Source organism: Oncorhynchus gorbuscha, linkage group LG18, assembly GCF_021184085.1.
Source record: "Oncorhynchus gorbuscha isolate QuinsamMale2020 ecotype Even-year linkage group LG18, OgorEven_v1.0, whole genome shotgun sequence".
Lineage (NCBI taxonomy): Eukaryota > Metazoa > Chordata > Actinopteri > Salmoniformes > Salmonidae > Oncorhynchus > Oncorhynchus gorbuscha.
Genome location: NC_060190.1, coordinates 67,352,765 through 67,359,887, shown reverse-complemented (window position 1 = coordinate 67,359,887; position 7,123 = coordinate 67,352,765).

Below are 7,123 nucleotides of genomic sequence, written 5' to 3'. Positions count from 1 at the left end.
CTTTGTGCCAATGTAAAAGTGGGGCGGGGAAGATCTCAGTAGGGTCTGTAGAATCGCAGTGGAGAGGGTCAAAAGCTTCAAGTTCCTCTGTGTGCACATCACTGATGACCTGAAATGGTCCCTTCACACAAACAGTGTGGTGAAGGCGCAGCAGCGTCTCTTCAACCTCAGGAGGCTGAAGAAATTTGGCTAAGCCACCAGAGCCACGACCTGTTAACCCCGCTAACCATCTAGAAGGAGGAGACAGTACAGGTGCATCAAAGCTGGGACCGAGAAACTGATAAACAGCATTTATCTCGAGGCCATCAGACTGTTAAACACTCACAATTAGCCGGCCTCCGCCCAATGCCCTGCCCTGAACCTTAGTAAATGTTACTAGCCGACTACCACTACCCTGCACCTTAGATACTGCTTTGTCCTATGTACATAGAGTCATTGAATACTGGTCACTTTCATAATGTTTACATACAGTGGGGCAAAAAAGTATTTAGTCAGCCACCAATTGTGCAAGTTCTCCCACTTAAAAAGATGAGAGAGGCCTGTAATTTTCATCATAGGTACACTTCAACTATGGCAGACAAAATGAGAAAAAAAAATCCAGAAAATCACATTGTAGGATTTTTAATGAATTTATTTGCAAATTATGGTGGAAAATAAGTATTTGGTCAATAACAAAATTCTATGTTATATACCCTTTGTTGGCAATCACAGAGGTCAAACGTTTTCTGTAAGTCTTCACAAGGTTTCCACACACTGTTGCTGGTATTTCATCCATGCAGATCTCCTCTAGAGCAGTGATGTTTTGGGGCTGTTGCTGGGCAGCACAGACTTTCAACTCCCTCCAAAGATTTTCTATGGGGTTGAGATCTGGAGACTGGCTAGGCCACTCCAGGACCTTGAAATGCTTCTTACGAAGCCACTCCTTCGTTGCCCGGGCGGTGTGTTTGGGATCATTGTCATGCTGAAAGACCAAGCTATGTTTCATCTTCAATGCCCTTGCTGATGGAAGGAGGTTTTCACTCAAAATCTCACGATACATGGCCCCATTCATTCTTTCCTTTACATGGAACAGTCGTCCTGGTCTTTTTGCAGAAAAACAGCCCCAAAGCATGATGTTTCCACTCCCATGCTTCACAGTAGGTATGGTGTTCTTTGGATGCAACTCAGCATTCTTTGTCCTCCAAACATGACGAGTTGAGTTTTTACCAAAAAGTTATATTTTGGTTTCATCTGACCATATGACATTCTCCCAATCTTCTTCTGGATCATCCAAATGCTCTATAGCAAACTTCAGACGGGCCTGGACATGTACTGGCTTAAGCAGGGGGACACGTCTGACACTGCAGGATTTGAGTCCCTGGCGGCGTAGTGTGTTACTGATGGTAGGCTTTGTTACTTTGGTCCCTGCTCTCTGCAGGTCATTCACTAGGTCCCCCTGTGTGGTTCTGGGATTTTTGCTCACCGTTCTTGTGATCATTTTGACCCCACGGGATGAGATCTTGCGTGGAGCCCCAGATCGAGGGAGATTATCAGTGGTCTTGTATGTCTTCCATTTCCTAATAGTTGCTCCCACAGTTGATTTCTTCAAACCAAGCTGCTTACCTATTGCAGATTCAGTCTTCCCTGCCTGGTGCAGGTCTACAATTTTGTTTCTGGTGTCCTTTGACAGCTCTTTAGTCTTGGCCATAGTGGAGTTTGGAGTGTGACTGTTTAAGGCTGTGGACAGGTGTCTTTTATACTGATAACAAGTTCAAAGAGGTGCCATTAATACAGGTAACGAGTGGAGGACAGAGGAGCCTCTTAAAGAAGAAGTTACAGGTCTGTGAGAGCTAGAAATCTTGCTTGTTTGTAGGTGACCAAATACTTATTTTCCACCATAATTTGCAAATAAATTCATAAAAAATCCTACAATGTGATTTTCTGGATTTTTTTCTCATTTTGTCTGTCATAGTTGAAGTGTACCTATGATGAAAATTACAGGCTTCTCATCTTTTTAAGTGGGAGATCTTGCACAATTGGTGGCTGACTAAATACTTTTTTTGCCCCACTGCACTGTATTCTAGTCATGGCTCATCTTAGATAACTACTGCTTTACACACCTTTTTTATTCATATACTGTCCATACTGTCTATATATACTGAACAAAAATATAAACGCATCATGTACAGTGTTGGTCCCATGTTCCATGAGTTGAAATAAAAGATGGCAGAAATGTTCCATATGCACAAAAATGTTGCGCAGAAATGTGCTTACATCCCTGTTCGGGAGCATTTCTCCTTTGCCAAGATGATCCATCCACCTGACAGATGTGGCATTTCAGGAAGCTGATTAAACAGCATGATCATTACACAGGTGCACCTTGTGCTGGGGACAATAGAAGGTCACTCTAAAATGTGCAGTTTTTTCACACAACACAATGCCACAGACGTCTCAAGTTTTGAAGGAGCATGCAATTAGCGCCCTAACTCATTTAATGTTAATTGCTCTACCATAAACTGCCTCCAATGTCGTTAAAGAGAATTTGGCAGTATGTCCAACTGGCCTCACAACCACAGACCACGTGTAACCACGTCAGCCCAGGACCTCCACATCCGCCTTCTTCGCCTGCGAGATCTTCGGAGACCAGCCACCCGGACAGCTGATGAAACTGAGGAGTATTTCTGTCTGTAATAAAGCACTTTAGTGGAGATAAAAACATATTCTGATTGACTGGGTCTGGCTCCCAATTGGGTTGGCCTATGCCCCCCCCCAGGCCCACCCATGGCTGCGCCCCTGCCCAGTCATGTGAAACCTATAAATTAGGGCCTAATTCATTTATTTCTGTTGACTGATTTCCTCATATGAACTGTAACTCAGTAACATCATTGAAATTGTTGCTTGTTTCGTTTAAACAAACAAAAAATCAGTATAAACATTTACTTTTGTGGTCCTTCTGTAGCTCAGTTGGTAGAGCATGGCGCTTGTAACGCCAGGGTAGTGGGTTCGATCCCCGGGACCACCCATACGTAGAATGTATGCACACATGACTGTAAGTCGCTTTGGATAAAAGTGTCTGCTAAATGGCATTTTTTTTAATTTTTATTTTTATTTTTATTTTTTTTTATTTTTTTTATATACCATACTCCATACTACCTTCTGATATTTCTTAATATCTTTCTTTTCACCTTTGGATTATGTTAGTATTATTTGTATTGTTTTCTTGGTATTATTACTGCACCGTTGGAGCTATAAACACAAGCATTTCGCTGCACCTGAGATAATGCCTGCAATTCTGTGTACACAACCAATAAACTTTTCTTTGATTGGGTGTCATTTCATTGGGCTCTGAATAATACAAAGTGTTGCTGGGTATTTAGACCTAAGTCCCACATTAAATAATACCATATATAAAACCCACTGACCCTACGCCACTTTTACATCAGCACATATAATAATTCTCTCTATAAGCCATTGTGTAATTTGTAGGCCTACAGGGTATTTATTGCATTGGGACCAATAGAATGGGTGGAGTAGAAAGTGCTGCTGGGAATTCAGACCAGTACAAGATCAGTTGGATCTGTAGAAGGTTTTAATTTACTCAACGTGTGCCACCTTATCTTATATAAAGTAGTAATTATCTTTAGTTTAAAATTTTGTAACATAATTGTTCCATTATACACTATGCAAAGCTGCAAAAAATGACTGATTTCGTATCGTACACATAGCGTTTTACTGCATAATTTTTATTTTGAAGGCTAAATCAGAAAACCGGAAATGTTAATGTTGTTGCAGGAACACTAATGTTGCTGCCGTGACGCTAACCCTGGGCAGCACGCTTACAGTCACCTGGGAGGATGAAACACCCGTGAAGCGCGCCAATGCATGGACCATTCTTATCAGTGGTGTAAAGTACTTTAGTAAAAATACTTTAAAGTACTACTTATGTCATTTTTTGGGGGTATCTGTACTTTACTTTACCATTTATATTTTGGACAACTTTCACTTTACCACATTTCCTAAAGAAAATAATGTACTTTTTACTCCATACATCTTCCCTGACACCCAAAAGTACTCGTTACATTTTGAATGTTTGGCAGGACAGGAAAATTGTCAAATTCACGCACATATCAAGAGAACATCCCTGGTCATAAGTATTGCCTCTGATCTGGCGGACTCACTAAATACACATGCTTCGTTAGTCAATTATTTCTTAGTGTTGGAGTGTGCCCCTGGCTATCCGTAAATAATTTTTAAAAAACAAGAAAATGGTGCTATCTGTCTGGTTTGCTGAATATAAGAAATTTGAAATTATTCATACTTTCACTTTTAGTACTTAAATATATTTTAGCAATTACATTTACTTTTGATACTTACGTATATTTAAAACTAAATACTTTCGACTTTTACTCAAGTAGTATTTTACTGGGTGACTTCCACTTTTACTTGATTCATTTCCTATCAAGGTATCTATACTTTTACTGAAGTATGACAATTGGGTACTTTTCCCACCACTGGTTCTTATTATACCGCAGTCACAGAATTTCTAAACCCAGATGCGCAACATCGCGAGACTTCCGGTTTGGAGTTTGAGAAGTCAATGACAGAACTGAACAATTCGTCCTTGGTTGTTAATTTTCTCGAAATCTAAAGGCACAACCTAGATTCGAGACAGTGTCTTAAGTAGTTGAACATATTAATCCAACCTCGTGAAAATGACAAACTGACACGTTTTCATTTTCGTAAAAACAGCTGTCGAAAGACTACCTTCGATGTGAAGGCATGTACATGCGCAGTTCGGCGCGAGAGACCTTTTGACGTATTTCGTCGCATGAGCCTTGCTTGCCAACATCGCCATGACATCGCCTACAAGTGTGATCGGGGATTTCTATTGGAGAATCAGTTTTAGCCTATATTCATAGTGTACCAAATATTTGTATAACTAACTCAAGATAGACCAGAGACAGAGCCTGTCGTTTCCAGTGGGAGCATAAAAATCATAGTGGGCAGAAGAAGCAAGGAGGTGGGCAGAGCCAAGCACGAGTTAGCGAGATCCTATTGGCGCGTTCTAGCATAATTTGCATATTTCCGTTTGGGAACGACTACTCTGTGAAGTGCGCGTGTGCAAGAACTAAATTCGCCCTTGCAATGCTTCGAAAGAACGCTTTTTTTGTATGACTTTGGCACAGGGTAAAGTCTACCAAACATAGTCCACTCTATTCATAACAGACTCTTGTTTTGGAAACGGAAAACTGTATTGAGATTAAATGTTTCATTGATGAGAGAATTTGCAGAAAGTCTGCCAAAATCCATCTCGCTCCATCCTCTCATCTCATCACACCGGATGCTTCGCATTTATACATCCGGTGAAATATCTAATTGTGACAGTAAGGTCTTTGTGACTGTTTTCTAACTGTACTGTCTTTGACTCAGTGGCATGGACGGCGATGGCAGGACTTCGAAATAATTCTTTACACATTACCTGGGATGAATGTCAATAGTTGAAAATCCATCCATCTCGTTCATCTGCATTAATCTGAACACAGGTGAACATAATGTGTTGGTTACCTGCCTAGTGCCTACCTGGTATTTGCTGTGACCTCTACATTTCTTTGAAATCAGTGTAGATGAAGAAAAGGAGACCCGGAAATGAAGTCTCTTTAGATGCAATCTTGGCCTAGTAATGCAATACTATTCAGCTGGTCAAATAATATAATAATAATAATATATGCCATTTAGCAGACGCTTTTATCCAAAGCGACTTACAGTCATGTGTGCATACATTCTACGTATGGGTGGTCCGGGGGAACGAACCCACTACCCTGGCGTTACAAGCGCCATGCTCTACCAACTGAGCTACCCTGACCACCAATCTCTGTGATATTCTTTGTTTAATCTTTGTAATTACCAGGCGAGTAATAAGACTACTTTCATCTTCCACAGAGTTTCGTTTTAAAAGTTATAATAGGTCAGGCTACTGAATAACTGACCAGTTCCTAAATGTTCCATCTTATGAAACTGTGGCAACATGCAAGGTTTGCGGATCCTGTTTTGAAGCTGACAGCTGATTGGACAAACAGATGATAACTGCCTCACACCATTGATGATCATCTATACAACATTAATTCCAGAGAGAGCCTTAGTCTCAGAGACGGTCCAAAATTAACCGCTCACCACTAGCCCTTCTAGGTTTGCAGAACTAAAATAATTGAATAAGTGTAAGTGATGTAACCAGGAAGCTCCCTGCTCAGCGTTCAACACCATAGTGCCCTCCAAGCTCGTCACCAAGCTTGGGACCCTGGGACTGAACACCTCCCTCTGCAACTGGATCCTGTACTTCCTGACTGGCCAACCGTGGGTGTTGAGAATAGGCAACAACACCTCTGCCATGCTGACCTTCAACAAGGAGGCTCCGCAGGGTTGTGTACTCCTCCTGTACTCCTTTTCCCCCCCCACAAGTGTGTGGCCACACACGACTCCAACTCCATCAAGTTTGCTGACGACACGATGGTGGTAGGCCTGATCACCAATAGCGACGAGACAGCCTACGGGGCGAAGGTCAGAGAACTGTCAGGACAACATTCTCTCCCTCAACGTCATGATGACCAAGGAGCTGATCGTGGACTACAGGAAACAGGGGGGGGGGTTGATCTGCACCATTGTATCACCATCTGATATGGCAACTGCACCACCTGCAATTGGAAAGCTCTACAGAGGGTGGTGCGGACCACCCAGCGCATCACTGTGGGGCTATCTCCCATCCATCCATCCAGGACATACATGCCAGGCGATGTCTGAGAAAGGCCCCAAAAATAGCCAAAGACTCCAACCACCCAAGACATGGACAGTTCTCCATGCTCTTGTCCGGCAGGAGGTACCGGTGCATCAAGGCTCAGACAAAACAGACTATCCCCTGGCGTTAAGACTGTTAAATGTTGCGGGGTGGCAGGTAGTCTAGTGGTTAGTATGTTGAGCTAATAACCGAAAGGTTGCAAGATCGAATCCCTGAGCTAACAAGGTAAAAGTCTGTCGTTCTACCCCTGAACACCGCAGTTAACCCACTGTTCCTAGGCTGTCATTGAAAATAAGAATTTGTCTTAACTGACTTGCCTAGTTAAATAAAGGTTAAAAAAATGGCTAACAACTA